At 35.6% G+C, this 17,351-nt stretch overlaps 1 pseudogene; it reads right to left on the bottom strand.

Annotated features, from left to right (window-relative positions):
* Positions 1-1,105: 1,105 nt before the first annotated feature.
* LOC145301566 (5S ribosomal RNA) lies at positions 1,106-1,224 on the bottom strand (annotated as a pseudogene).
* Between the last annotated feature and the right edge of the window lie 16,127 nt (positions 1,225-17,351).

The following is a 17,351-nucleotide window of genomic DNA, read 5'->3' as shown; positions in this document are numbered from 1 at the left end:
GGGAAGTTTTGTTTAATGATACACATTAGATTTTATGCAGGTTTTTTTTTTTAAATCTTTCTTTCTATAAGGAGACACGCACGTAATTACGCAAACACATAGGCCAGGAGACATTTCCTTGACAGCCACTAATGTTTTGGTCAATGTTTCGGGCGTTTGTTCTCTATTAACTAAGGTATGTTCCTGTGTAGTTCTAGAAGCGACATCCTACGAGGCTTGCCATCTTGCTCTTTGAGAATTTTTTTTTATTACTAATTCCCTGTAGTGCCCCTACCAGGCAATGCCGACGTAATTGTCCACTCAACTACACTTTCTAACCGTTTTTAATTTTTTTTTAATATCATTCCGCAGTGGGAGAGAGATAAAATCTAAACACAATTATCCACACACATGCAAACAATTACTGACTTTTTATATAGAGATAGATAACTATTTTGATTCTTTTTGATAACGTGCATACGAAGGTAGGTGTTTAATTTATGTTTCATTTTTGTTTACACGTGTTTCCCCGTTCGGAATTCATTTATTCATTTCTATTTTTTTAATAATCTAATGTTTTCATTCAGAAATTATATTTATTTAACTCAAGTTCAAGTGTACTCAAGTTTTCTGTCATTTCTTTTCTATTTGTAATTAGATCTTTCATCTAATTTATGTGTGCTTTATTCTCTATATACGCACCTGGGTGTTTAATTAATATTTCATTTATTTCTCCATGTTTCCTTCTTTTTATAATTCATTTTCTCATTTTTTTTTCAATGTTTTCATGTTTTCACTCTGAATGTGTGTGTGTGTGTGTGCGCGCGCGCGCCTAACATACTTCCATGAAACTTCCTTCTTAGGAGGAAGCCGGTTAAACCCAAATAGGGTAAGTGTCGTTTTACATCCCCCCACAAGTTTTCATTCAGTATGTATGTGTGTATGTGTGTATGTTTGTGTGTAAAACGGCAAAACGGCACTAACTCTATTTGGGTTTAACCAGCTTCCTCCTTAGGAGGAAGTTCCATGGAAATATAAAATTCACAAGTGATCCCCAGTCACATGTATATCCCCGGAGATGACGTTAAATTTTTGTAACTCTTGCAGGGAGGCGTCGGTATCCCCATATATACAGCGCCTGGTATTCCCAAATTGGTAACCCATTTTAGTAATAACCAGGCTCGACATTGCTTAACTTCGGTTATCTGACGGGAACCAGAGTGTCAACGTGATTATGCCGTATATTTTATATCTAATTCATAAGTATTTGGCGTTTATTCAGATTCGTACTATTGTGGTACACAAAAATGAAGAAAAACTTTATCGTTTACCTACCTGTCACGGAATGAACATTTTATATTCAAAAATCACGAAAATTGATCAGTTAGTGTATTTTATTTAAGAAAATCAAGTTTTACGCTTAGTAGCAGTAACATTGCAGTCATTTATTTCTGAGGATATTAATCTTTATTTTTGGTTTCAACTTGTATGAACCGTAAGAAAATGTTGTGTAAACCTGTATATTTTATTTTCTGAAAAAGAGCGGTTTAATAAAATAACACGTTGTGTTGATAATAAATTATTTTGTATTAATTAGTGATTTTTTTAAAATTCAAATTTGCGTATTAAAAAAAAAAACAATTGCCTGTATGGGTCTTTTGCCCTTGTCAGCCCTCGCTCTCATCCCTTATGGAAGCTATTTTTCTTTCTTTATAGTGAACGGTCAAACTTGCTTTTTCTGAATAAAAAACACAACTTCTTTCTTAGAACTGCACGCCTGTGGAATTGTCTTCCGTTTTCCTGCTTTCCAGCTGTCTATAATATGGTTGTCTTCAAGTCTAACGTGAACAAGTTTCTGATGAGCCGTTCCATTTAAGTTAACAAATTTACCGAACTTCCATTACTATCGATCACTACATTGTCCTTTTGACTATTGTACACTCTTTAACCCTAATCCTTGAGTGGCCTATTGGCCTTGATAAATGGTGACACCTATGTAAAAAAAAATTACGTGATTTTTGGAATATTACATCGTCGTTGCATAACTACTACTCGTACGTAAAAGACACAAATCTTTCTCTCTCTTCTTTAATATTAATTGCTGCCACAAGTGCCAATCTGAATAAGAACCGTGTATTTTATCCTCCATATATTTTTGTAATCTTTCTGGCTTCTATTTAAGATAAACTTTTTCACTTCCGGTTGTTGTCTCTTCAGACATGGCGGACGCGACTATCGTCATATATTTAACGCGTACAAACATGACTTCTTGATCGTCTGAAACCAGACAAAATAATCTGTTATAAAAATAAAATAAAATAAAATAAAACATCACCCAAGAATGTCAATGACTTGAAAAAATAATTAAATAAATAAAAATAAAGTAAAGTAAAGACATTTTCATATCAATCCATAAATTAGAGAGTCAAACAGTGATTTAAATCGGCAACTATCGGACTGTTTCGTAAATCCCCAGGATTTTCAGCGGCTCTACATAAAAAAATTCTATTATTACACTGAGACAGATGTATGGAAAGAGAGCGACAAGAAGTCCGGGGAAATGCAATCAGGAAAGGATAAATAGATACTGCCCCTCACAAATCTGTCAGAACGGGACTATCTTTTATGGAGACTGCTTAGTCGCTCCTAATCCTTTGATGACAAACCGACAATAAATGTGGCTGTGTGAGACACTGGCAAGATGTCGCCATATTAGAGGATGAAGTTAAATGCTTGTATACGATCAGCAATGTATAAACGCGGAGTCATGTGGTATTACTTTACGTTGTTATGCTGAGGATTGGCGCATCATAACGTAGCTGATGTAATCGTACACGCAGGACAAGAAATTAAAATTGTAGCTTTTCACAGGCCTAGCGGAAACAATTATGTCAACAGCAAAAATAGCGAGTTAAGAGCAGCTAAGTCGTAACTTGGACTAATCACATGGGTGTCTTAAGTTCGAGTCCAGTTCCTTCCCCACGATCACTTTCAAATATGGATGTTGGAAACCTTTAAGTTTGGACTCCTGTAAGTGTCCAGTATTTCTAATAGAAATAATTCAAACTGGAAAGATGTCGAAGAATTATAACTAAAACGGTATAGGCTAAAAGTCTGGTTCACACACATTTACGCCCACATATCTCTCTCTATATATAGACACACACACACACATACATATATGTGCATATATATATATATATATATACATACGCACAGATATATATATATACATACATACGCACAGATATATATATATATATATATATATATATATATCTGTGCGTATGTGTGTGTATATATATATATGTATATATATAGTAATTTATAAAATATATAGGGCGATTAAGCTACACTGAATATTCGGCGTTTCATCCACTCTAGGATTCGTCAGGCTCCTGCGCGAATTCTGTGGTTGTTTCTCGTTTTTATATGTCCAACAAAAAGTGTAGTTTATCAAGCAACAATATTTGCGAAAGAAAACCCGAATAACAAGAAATATTACGTAGGCATGACTTCCTTAGATTTCAAAACCCGATACTCTGACCACAAAAGTACATTCAACAATAAAAAAACACACCGTATAAAAACAACACTAGCGAATAAATACTGGGAACTCAAAGAAAGCGAACATTCCCCGGTAGTCGAATGGAAAATAATAAGACAAGCTACCACGTGTGGACATTTAGACGACCCATGTAAATTATGCCGTCATGAAAAATTTGCTATCCTGTACTTTAAAGAACCCCAAAATCTATTAAACTGTAGAAGAGAAAAAGCAAACAATTGTGTTCACAAAATAAAACTTACTCTAGGATAGCGATATAAAATAGCTTTACAACAAATAAAAACAATAGAAAATACACAAATAAATAAAGTAAATAAACATGAATATACATAAATGATAACATATATATGTATATATATATGTATATATGTGTTGATGTATGTGTGTACACATATGTATATATTGTATATATATATATATATATATATATATATATATATAAAGGAGGAAAACGACTACCGTAAACCACTAACCTAGTTCTAAAACAGATCCTTTGTTCGATAAAATGCATGCCCATTGGCTGATAGGAAGGGGCGCGGTGGATACTAGAAAGATGATTGGCTAACTAAAATCCTCAACAGAAGAGAATTATATAAAAACGAGAAACATCCACAGAATTCGCGCATAAGCCTGACGAATCCTAGAGTGGATGAAACGCCGAATATTCAGTGTAGCTTAATCGCCATATATTTTTTATAAATTACTAACTAGCTCTACCTACGTATTGAGCACTTTTGAAGAAAATACTTAAAGTTTACGCATAAATCTATACTTTCTTATATTAATTTCATGTGAGTAAATGAAGTATATATATATATATATATATATATATATATATATATATATATATACACCGTTGTATTGATTGGTTTCGTAGATGTAAATATTATGACACTCGCATGATTATTAAAGAGTGCTCAATGCAGGACAGAGCTGGTATATAGTCTGTCAATTGCACAAACATTATTGGATACATATGTGCATACATGTTTCGGTCAAGTCCCAATTCAGGGACAACGCTTCATCAGAATAAAATGATATATTAGTTTTTACAAGATATTTGGGTGCGGTCTATATTTCGAGAGAAAATTGGGGCTTTGTGAATGTGAGCAGCAGGGGCTTTTCGCAGATGAGGTGGAAAAAGGGGGGTCTGCTTCCTCTGTTTAAGCTGTCATTAATAGAGCAGCGTTTAATGGTTCTTTTAGCTTGGCGGTTACTCGTTGCCCTTGATTTTAATTTCCCCATATCTACAGTGTGTTATGATAGATATCTTTTATTAGTGGTGAGTTTAATTTCCTTTTGAAAAGTGTTTTTTTCATTAATTATTCATTTAGTCAATTATTTCTCGTTTTCATCTGTCTTTTTTATTCGATTTTTTTTAGATTTTAAGTTTTTAAGGTAGGGATAAGGAGGTGGGAAGTGTCGTTTACTACTGTTCAACTTTTGACAGTTACGATGTGTTAGAATTGTATAAGTCTGGCGCCTACATTTTTGCTTAGATGTAGAGTATTTTTATTTCAATAGTCGCTGCTACCTATATGCTAGGTTTCTTTTATTGTCCTTTCTTTACTGTTAGCGACTTCCTATTGATAAGTGTTTTTATTTTTTATGTTTTGGTTTTGTTTTAATTTATTTTTGTATTTTTAGTTTTTAGGGTTCCTTATTTATTTTTTCATTTGTTTGTTTATACTACAGCCCCAATAAAAACCTCTATTTCTCACATTTTCAAAGACTACACGCCAATTTTCCCCGGCATGTAGACCGCACACAAATATCTTATAAAAATCAATGTTGTCTTGACTATGAATATCAATTCTTTTTTGTGTTTGATGAAATGTTGCCCCTGAATTGGGACCCGGACTGAACATGTAAGTACATATGTAACTAATAATATTTATACAATAAACAGACTATATATATATATATATATATATATATATATATATATATATATATATATATATATATATGGGGAGACAAATAAATAGAAACATTAAAAAATCCCCTATTTTAAATACACCCCTCTTTCTAAACAAACATAATATAAGACTAAAACGAAAAATCACAATACTAAAATCCAAGAATCCAAAAAATAAATATCAAAATAGAATGAAAGCACCCCTACCCTTACTTCAGAAGAGCCGGTCCCCCCTCCCCACACATACACATTAGTAACGACCTCGGACCACAGCCGCTTTCCTAAGAAAGCAAATAACCCCAAAATACTATAAAACAATATACACATTCCCAAACCAATAAAAGCAAACACACACACGCACACACGCGCGCACACACACACACACACACACACACACACACACACACACACACACACACCCTACCCACCCTAAAGGAAAAACACATTAGCAGAAAGAGATAACGACTGACTACAGCCAGGTCAAAATCTCCCAGGACAAACCAAATAAAAAAGCCATAAAAAAGCAATAAAAAAGCAATAAAAATTCAGCATACCAATGTATAATAAACACTTACAAGCCTCCACCACTTGGAAAAACTTCAAACTAACGAAAATCGCCATTTTTACACATTTGAAAATAATTTCTGACGAGGACGCATCAGCCCGTCTGAAACGTACGTAAACAATTTCAATGACTTAAAAACATTATTACAATGATCCAAACATAATTCTCAATGAAAAACCAAGACATGGAATAATAAAATAATGTTAAAAAATACACATTGTTGGTGACTACTCCCTTATTTAAATATACATCTTTCTTTCGTTGGAATTTATTAACCCATTTTATATAAATATATCTTACTACAACGACAGAATGCCACCAACACGCAAAAAACCTGTAGAGGATACACCAGAATCCCAAACAACACTCAACATGGAAAACAAACATCTAAAGGATGAAATTCTAAAACTGAATGAAAAAATGGACAGGATAATCTTCATGATATCCCAACAACAGGATAAGATACTAACCAACATCGACCAAATTATAGTTCTCCTAAAAAAAACAAGAACATTTAGAACATCTAAAGGAACCACATATCCGGAATGAAGCGCTGAAAACAAAAGAAAAAAAAACCCAAACATGGAAAACTCTTATTAAAAAGAGAAAAATGGCCTACTACCGTGCAGTCAAATGCAGCGATACCGCCCTAACCTACAGGACATTTTTAACCATGGAGGAGCATTTTATCCCAAACAAATTCCGAGAAAAAGTCACACCACAAGGCACAGAGGAGCAGAAAAAAATTAAAAAAGCCCTAAACATATCAAAACTACAAGCTGAAATCGAAATACAGGAGGACAGAAAGATACACCTCACAGAGGAATACACCAAAATCGACGATAAAATACTCACCGACATCAGAAAAGTATGCCATAAGGAGACCCACCAATTCCTTATTGGACTTTGGGAGTCTGAATGCAGAGAAGAGGAGGAAAAATTCAAATGAATTATCGAAAGGAAGATAACCTGGCTAAAGAATCTTCCAGAAAAAGAAAAAAAACGAACAAGTACCGAACATGACCAGTCAAACCTACCAAAAACCGAAACATACCCGATTCCAACAGCTGGAGAGATTCCAAAACAAAGGTAAGAAACGAGACACACATCACTCTCAAACAGACCCACACAACAGACCCAACACACACAACGAAACGACCGGAACACATGCATACCATACACTTATCCCCACCAACAAACTGAATAAAAACTCACATATAGAACACCACACATCCACCCAAGAACACAGACATCATACAAACACAAATACTACTACCAAAATGCTCCAAAAAACAACATATCAACAGCCGACAACCCACTACCACATGACAACACTAAAAGATACAACCTCCCACAACAATACGAAAATAGTTACTACCAACCACGTCACCCAACTCAGCCAAGAAGCCACTATCTCTTACCCCACCCCACCCACACAAACCACCAAAAAATCCCCCTACTTATCAACCCCCACCGTAACAACCCAATGGAACTAAACCATCCCTATAGACACCACCCAATACAAAACAATCTTTACAACACCCATCCCCAATACCCCACAGTATGAAAGCGACCCCAAAAATACCCCCCACACAAACACAACCAATCCGAATACCCCAGGTATCATCATAACCCATACACCCCCATAAAACGACACAACCAACCTCCCAACCGAATCAACGAAACTAACGACCCTCACAATCATTTTTTAGGAATCCCTCACAAAATGACAACACCAGACTAGACAACAAAAAACCCAAAGTCATCAACCTATCTACAGAAACGCTTACAAAGGACGAAATTGAAGTACTTAAACTAGGCCTCAAATTCTGCCCAAATCCCAGAAGTAACATAGCAGAGTTAAAGAAAGACCTCAAAGAATTTGAACGCAAATTTAGACTCATAGATATACTTAACGACAGTGATAACACAACAGACGACTCTCTAGTGAAGAACAAATCAACATACTTCCCCAACAAACATAACAACACAAAAGAACTAAATACCTTCTTTGAAACACTCTGGAGCCTCAACCCCCAACAAAAAGAAAACCCCACCAGTAATCTAACACGAAAACAAAATCAAGCACTTAAAAAAATCCAACACAATAACAACTTAGTTATAAAGGAAGCAGACAAAGGTAGTGCAGTAGTTATAATGAATAAGAACTTCTATAAAACAAAAATCTCAGAATCACTAGGGAACAAAAATTATTACAAACTAATTAGCTCCAACATAGACGACACAACCATATCTAAAATAACAAAACTCTGCACAACATACAATAGTACATCAACTAAAAAAGAAAAAGACTTCCTTACAAACTTCACAACAAAAACAAACATCTTCTATGGGCTACCCAAAATACACAAATCTAACCAAGTAAGACATGCCATCAACATACAAAAGTCAGAATACATAAGCACCCCAAACCCCAACGACCTCACATTCAGACCCATAGTAGCAGGACCATCATGCCCAACAAGCAGACTTAGCAACCTAATAGATATACTATTACAGCCCTTCACCAATCTAGTCAGAAGTTTTGTAAGAGATAACACACACTTCCTTAGCTCCCTACCACAAACAGTAGACGATGAGACTATGCTAGCCACATTCGACGTTAGCAGCTTATATAGCAATATCCCACACAATCTAGGAAAAGAAGCTATCGCATATTGGATTGACAAACATACACAGACTTTACACCACAGATTCAATAAACAATTCGTGATTGATAGCATCGACATAATCCTCAATAACAACTCCTTCCAATTCAATAAAGACAAGTACATCCAAATACTAGGCACAGCGATGGGTACCAAAATGGCATCGACATATGCCACCCTTACACTCGCTTTCCTAGAAGATACCCTTTATGAAAGGATAGAGCAAAAGTACGGGCACAACATAAAAACACTCTTCATAAAATCTTGGAAAAGATACCTAGATGACTGCTTTATCCTCTGGAGAACCTCATGGGGGATATCAAAGAACTCCACACTTTACTACAAAATCTACACCCAAAAATAAACTTCACACTAGAACAAAGCCCCACAGAACTACCTTTCCTAGACATCCTAGTAACAATAATAAAACAACAACATAATCACAGACATCTACCACAAACCCACAGTCACTCAGCAATACCTCCACTTCAAAAGCCACCATCCTAAAAACTGTCTAAAATCAATACCCTACACCCTAGCACGTAGAGTCTGCACCATAGTAACAGACAGACATCTCCGTTCAACTAGACTGAACGAACTACAAATAACACTGCGGAAAAGAGGATACCCACTACCACTAATACAGAAAGGTATTGAACTGGCTGAAAAAATTCCAATAGACCAACTAAGAACCCCAAAAGAACACAACAAAGAACAAATTCTAGCATACGTCTCTACACACAACCCAAACAACCCAGAACTATTCACACAGATAACAAAAAACCTTATCCTCCTCAATCAGAACGACAAACTAAACAACATACTTAAAACAACAAAAATAATAAAAAGCAAACGCCAACCGAAAAACTTAAAACACATCCTAACTTCCTCAAAACTCGTCCCACACACTACAAAAGGAGTTACAAAATGCAACAAACCGCGATGTGGAGTATGTGACATAATAATAGAAGGTAACACATACACATCACAGAAACCCAGCACAAACATTCAAAATAAAAAAGGATCTAAATTGCACCTCCAGAAATGTAGTATATGCACTAAGATGCACAACATGCAACAAATCCTACATAGGTGCCACCAAAAATTTCAGCAATAGAGTGGCCTTACATAAGAGCAACATCAAAATTGCAGATAACAGACACCTCTATGTTTCAAAACACGTACACACATGCAGTGGAAACAGCTTCAAAATAATGCCAATTTTCCAAACAGACAATTATTTTTATTTACTTACACAAGAAAAAAACTTCGTCGCCAAATTCACTCCTGAACTGAACAGAACCTAATACCATCACACAAAAACATGAAATGCAAGGTACACTCGCATGCACATCCATACACATACACATATACACACCCACACATAAATCAGAACCGACACATTAAAACACACACACGTGCGCGCATACAACCACACACAGACATAACACCCCTATCTCTAATACAACACACTGAACAATACAAACCCTACTTAACCTCGAAACCAACAACACTAGGAGACACCTAGAACCGTAGTATAATATCTATTCCAACACCTCGCTCCCTCCTCAGTCAGGGGAGGAGAACCCCCTCATGACTGAAACGACTATCTTCCCTTCTATCACCCCCTCCCATACCTACACCCCCAATGCCCCCCTCTGGGGAACAAAATCTTCCCCACACTAGGAACCGATCCTGGGTCTGGCCATACCCACATGGGAAGACAAATAAATAGAAACATTAAAAAATCCCCTATTTTAAATACACCCCTCTTTCTAAACAAACATAATATAAGACTAAAACGAAAAATCACAATACTAAAATCCAAGAATCCAAAAAGTAAATATCAAAATAGAATGAAAGCACCCCTACCCTTACTTCAGAAGAGCCAGTCCCCCCTCCTCACACATACACATTAGTAACGACCTCGGACCACAGCCGCTTTCCTAAGAAAGCAAATAACCCCAAAATACTATAAAACAGTATACACATTCCCAAACGAAATACAGCAAACACACCCACGCACACACACGCGCACACACACACACATAAACACACACGCACACACACACACACACACACACACACCCTACCCCACCCTAAAAGAAAAAAACATGTTAGCAGAAAGAGATAACGACTGACTACAGCCAGGTCAAAATCTCCCTGGACAAACCAAATAAAAAAGCCATAAAAAAGCAATAAAAAAGCAATAAAAATTCAGCATACCAATGTATAATAAACACTTACAAGCCTCCACCACTTGGAAAAACTTCAAACTAACGAAAATCGCCATTTTTACACATTTGAAAATAATTTCTGACGAGGACGCATCAGACCGTCTGAAACGTACGTAAACGATTTCAATGACTTAAAACATTATTACAATGATCCAAACATAATTCTCAATGAAAAACCAAGACATGGAATAATAAAATAATGTTAAAGAATACACATTGTTGGTGACTACTCCCTTATTTAAATAAACATCTTTCTTTCGTTGGAATTTATTAACCCATTTTATATATATATATATATATATATATATATATATATATATATATATATATATATATATATATATATGAAAGAACCCCTGTCTGTGAATTCCTTCCCTATAGATTGGAAACGACTGGGCCGATTTTTCAAATATCTCATCACATGTCATATGAATGTATTTGTTGAATTGGAGGGAGTTCTTATATCGGATTTTTATCAGAATGCCTCTGATAATCCAAATATTCGATCAAATACGAGGTCCAATTTTTACGAGAGTTAATACGTTTATATACCTAACCTCACAAGTTCAATCGAGAAGTTTTACTCTTGCACAAGCAGAAAGGTCCAGCCTATGAAATCAACTGTAGATGTATTTCTCAATCTCTATCTCTCTTTCTACTATTTTATAAAAGTAACTTAGTGATTTCCTTCCTCATAGGTTCCGAAACGGCTGAGCCTATCTTTTGAAAAATTCACACAAAGGTAATGTATATATCAAAGAGATCAATATTCAAAAGATTTGACCTTTGCTGTCTCTAGCAAATCATTCAGTTAATTTTCAGGCTAATGATTTGCAATTTTACATTCACGGTATTTAGACATACAGAAAATTCTTGAATCAGTTTTTGAGCGAAAGTTTGGCTGCCAAGAGGCCACAGTTAACCTTTTGGAGATTCCACCAAACTCTTCCGCCAATTTTTGATCTAAACACTTGCAATTTTAGATTTAGGTTACCTTGACATGAGTCAAATTTTTTAATATATATATATATATATATATATATATATATATATATATATATATATATATATATATATATATATATATAGTAATTTATAAAATATATATGGCGATTAAGCTACACTGAATATTCTGCGTTTCATCCACTATAGGATCTGTCAGGCTTATGCGCGAATTCTGTGGTTGCTTCTTGTTTTTATATATGTTGAGGATTTCTAGTTAGCCAATCAGCTTTCTAGTATCCACCGCGCCCCTTCCCATCAGCCAATGGCATGCATTTTATCGAACAAAGGATCTGTTTTAGAACTAGATTAGTGGTTCAAGGACGATCTTTTCCCTCCTTTTTTTAATTTTTTTATATATATATATATAAATATACCTATGTGTACACACACACATGCACATATATATACATACATATATATATATATACATATATGTGTGATTGTTTATGTATATTCATGTTTGTTTAATTTATTTATTTGTTTGTTTTCTATTGTTATTGTTAGTCTTAAAGCTATTTTGTATCGCTATCCTAGAGTAAGTTTTATTTTGTGAACACAGTTGTTTGCTATTTCTCGTCTACAGTTTAATAGATTTTGAGGTTCTTAATAACTAGCTCTACCTACGTATTGAGCACTTTTGAAGTAAATACTTAAAGTTTACGCATAAATCTATACTTTCGTATATTAAATTTATGTAAGTAAATGAAGTAGTTATATATATATATATGTGTAGATATTCAGATAAAGTGATGAACAGTACATTGCACCCAAGCAAAGCCGGGCTTAATTGCTAGTAAATAAATAAAATTAAAAAACAAAACTAAAGAGAAACTTTGTATTGAATGAAATGTTCTGTATTTTATTCATCATATTATTTTCTTTTTCTTTTTCCTCACGCGACAACATCCTTAATATTGTATGACCAAGTGGAACTAATTCAGTCGTAAATAAAAGAGTATAACGTCATAAATAAAGCGGAAATTGATTCAAACACGGGTTGTACGTATTAATTCCATTTATGGGTAAATGCCAGATACCTCCAGATTGCAGCTTTCCATCGCTTACATTCAGTATGTTTCCACATCTCAGAGAGTTGACGATTGTGTGTGTTGTCGTAAACACACTTTTTCAAGCACTATGGATAATAATCAAGGTAAGTTTATGGAATGCAAAAATATCAATGGTATTTAATATCAAAATGAAAGATTGTTATAGTGAAAAATATTAAAATCATAGTATTATTACCCTTTAAACTAAAATTAACAATAGATATTGTTTATTCCTCTAAATCATATATATATCCGTAACGTATTAATTTTATATTTCCTGTGTATCTCGCTATTATTCTATACCTGATATATAAACCGCTTTCAGGTTTATTTATTCCAACGCGCCTGAGTGGTCCTGATTGAAAGAACCTTAACAAAGCAACAAAAACCAAAACGTGACGATTGCAGAGTGGTTAAGAATGCAGGGTGACAACCTGGATATGATAAGTTTAAATCTAGTTCGTTAAACAGAAACCCTTTCACAAATATTGGCAAGCTCCATATGGTTCCTCACATATTGATGCCTTACTAGAAAGATTTCTGACAGGAAAGACATCGAGGAAACAAATGCCAACAATAATTATCTGATTCCTTTGAAATTAACGAATCGTGCTCAACAATAGCATAAAGAAACAGAAACACTACTAATGTTATGATATTTTAGTGTTTAAGTATAGCAACTATTTCTATTCAAAACTTGCAAATTTAGCATTTCACAAACTTGCATACAAATATTAGAGCAATTTCCTTTCAAATAAACAGCTCATATTACTAGCATTGTTGCAAATAACTTACTTTACTCTAACTATACACATAGAAATATTAAGTTTCAACGAGAAAATTTTCTTTCAAAGAAGGTCCAACTTCCCAAGGATCACTTTATCGCGAGGATGATTTCATGTTGACCAAAAATATGGTCATCTTCAAATCTAATGTTTACAAATACCTTATGGGCCGTCGTTACATAATCAAATCTTGGTAATATCCTCCAATTTTGTAGTCCTCTCATCGTATTGTTCATCATCAACCTTATAATCTTATAATTATTATTTAAATGGTACTTCTGCAGTTTAAAGCCCGTTTTTCCGTGAGTATCGCTCGGCGAACGCCTGGCGAACGCCCGGCGAACGCCCGGCGAACGCCGGATTATACTGAGTGAGCAAAAACAGAGGCGAGCAGACGGTAAAAATTGGAAAAAAGAGAAAGGAAATGAAAGAGTTTAAAAGGAAAAGAAAAGAAAGAGCAAAGTATTATTGCGCTTCTTCAAACATCAAGTCTTGTAACAAAGAAGGAAAATAACGGCATCATTTTACGACCTGCCCCAGCGTCGTATAAAGACCCCTAATCTCCTCATGTTAAAAACGGCTTTCGGAATAAACACCTCGACCTCCCGATGTTAAGAACAGCTTTCGAAATGAGCATCACACAGCTCGAAATCCCTTCTTAACGTGTGGAGGCCGGGGGTGTTTTTTCCGAAATCTGTTCTTAACATGTGGATGTTAGGTGCTGCTTATTCGGGAAGCCTTTCTTTACATGGGGCGGTTCAGAGTATTATACTACGCTATAACAGGTCGTAAAAAATACCAAAAATAACTTTTCATACACAACAAAGCAAAAATATATATTCGTTCAGTAATTAAAAAAACAAAAACTTTATTACCCCGTCAACGGAAAAAAAAAAGAAAAAAAGCACAGTTGCTATGAAAAAAATAATAAAACACTAAAATTTATAAAGTTGTTACGGTAGGTTGTTTGTTTAATTTTTTTCTATTTCATTCGTTCTTTTTTTATTGACTTTCGCTCTCTAGGTATAATCCGGCGGTTTCCATACTTTTGCCGAGCGTTGCCGGGCGTTGCCGGGCGTTGCCGGGCGTTGCCGGGCGAGACTCACGGAAAAACGGGCTTTTAAACTGCAGAAGTACCATTTAAATTATCAGCAAATGCTTTTTGACCTTGGTAAACAATAGAAAATATCATGCATCAAATAGATGCATCGAACAAAATAGTATAATACTTGTCTCGAGGCACTTTATCATATCAAAAGGTTTATCCAGATTAGCTCAGTAGTTTTCGAATACATTTCTAAAACAAATATGGTATTGTATAGTATTGACTAATCTTTATTAATCCCCAACTATAAATCCGTATTATACATAACTATAAATCGAACGTTCATAATGATTCTTAATTAGCTTTACCTCATCATATTAAAGGTCCATACATGATTAAAGCTAAATCAGCCCATTAGTTTATATGAAAATTTATAGGGTAAATGTGGTATTGTGGTGAATAATTCCTATTAATCTATTATAATCTCTAAATGTGCATAGAACGGAGACAATAAAAGTTCGCTGTACCTTATCATAGCCAAAGATTCTACAAACTTTCAGCCAGATCGACCCAGTAGTTACCGAGATCGCTTTTATAGTACGTGTACTGATTAATCCTTATTAATTCCTTATTATGCCTAATCCTGCATTGAATGGATACCCTAATACTCAGTTCGCTGAACCTTAACATTGCATAAGTACATATAAATTTTCAGACAGATCGGCCCGGTAGTTTCCGAGATTGGAGCGGATGAACAGACAGGCAGACAAAGGGAAATATAGAACCCCAGGCGTTTATTGTATTCGCCGAAGACTTGGTCGGTATAAACGGTAGTTTCCGAGAAAAAGTGGAGCGGACTAGCAGACAGACAGACCAAGGGGAATATAGAATCCCACGCGTTCATTGTACTCGCCGAAGACCTGGTCGGTTTAAACGGTACCGTCGGTAAACTCGAATGTTTTGTGCATTTTCGATCGGCAAGTGACGTCTGCGATAGTGCCAAGCTCTTCTTTTTACGATTCTAGCACTACTGGCCTGTCGTTTCGGGATTTTAGCTTTCTGAATGACCAACTTCATGACCTTATGTTTCTCCTTCCACCCCTCCCACAAACGCTTCAGGTACGGAAACCAGTTTCGAACCCAAACCATGTAGACAAATAGCTGTGCTAAGGCGATAATCTCCAGGCCTAACACGTCCCATGACATGTGCCACTGTCGTTGCTGGAAATCTACCAAGATCAGAACCATGCTGGTCGTGAATAAAAATGTGATCAAGAAATATCGGAGCAGGTCCCACATGAGTTCATTGAGCTTATCTTTGAGTTCCGGGTCGCGGAGAAAGTCGGTAAACTTAAGTTTTTCCTTAGTAAAAGTATACTTGTAACGACATAGCTCGCACTGCTTCCGTTTCGAGAACTGTAACCATTGGTTTAAACAGGCCACATGCATCTTCCCAAGAGAGCCCGAGCAGTAACACGGGGAAACTAACTCATTTGGAGAGTTCTCATTGTTTTGACAAATCCGACAGCAATCTTCTTCACTGCTTTCTTTGCGTGGCTCATCTCCTTTGCCGTCATTTTCAAGGCGCGTTTCATCTCCTGGATCCACCTGAAACGATGAATGCTGAATGCCGCCTTCATTAACGTCTAATTTCAAAATAGTCGAATTGGAATCACATAGGTCGATGGCGCATTCGTAACTCTTCTCAGCCGGTTTCCTCTCGAAACTGCTTGGCAGATCATCTCTCGACAGCTGTTCCTCGTACGACGTTGTAATAGGATCAAGATTAATCTGATCTGGTTTTGATTCGATTACATTAATAACTAGTTGTTCCGGAGTGTTAAAGCTGCTGGAGGTTGAGGGCAGGACGGCATCTTGGCTTTCAGATGTGCAATTGTCTGTCTTTGACAGACTCAAACAAACTGTTGAATTCCAAAATCGGTACAACGCCCTTCGCTCTTGAGTCCGTGGGGTTGAAGTAGGCGAGAAACTGTCGTTAGAGTTGATTGTAGCTCTTGGAGGAGTCTCCGAAGTCATGACTTCCGGTAAATATTTTTTCTGCTCAAATTATTTGATTAATACATGGGAGATAATGTACGCATGAGTGTAAAAACGCAGCAAAATAATATCAGTTTGGTTTAAATGCGTACATATTATAAACCAATGCAGTCATCACTTGAGCCAGCATGCATACAGTATAAACAAATAAAGGATGAACTTACATCGGAATTAATGAGGAGAATCGAAAATGAGTTTCTTAATGAGAGAATTTGAATTTTAAGAGGTTCCAATTCTTGCACCTCTGAAATCGTGTGTTTTCTGCTTCTGTTCCAAAGCCTTGCATAAAGGAAATTCAGAACGTACCATTCTTTTGAAATGTGTGGCTCATGATTTCTCAACGAAATAACAGGAGTGACGTTCGTATGGACATCCACGTTTTCATTTTATTAAAGGTTTATGCGGATTGATTATTATGACGTAACAGACGTGACGTATGAATCAGAATTATTTTTTTATTGTGTTGCTGTGTT

This window comes from Euprymna scolopes, chromosome 18, assembly GCF_053919585.1.
Source record: "Euprymna scolopes isolate OS-2025 chromosome 18, ASM5391958v1, whole genome shotgun sequence".
NCBI lineage: Eukaryota > Metazoa > Mollusca > Cephalopoda > Sepiida > Sepiolidae > Euprymna > Euprymna scolopes.
Note: the sequence above shows the minus strand (reverse complement) of the source record. Positions and strands in the feature narration are given on the sequence as shown.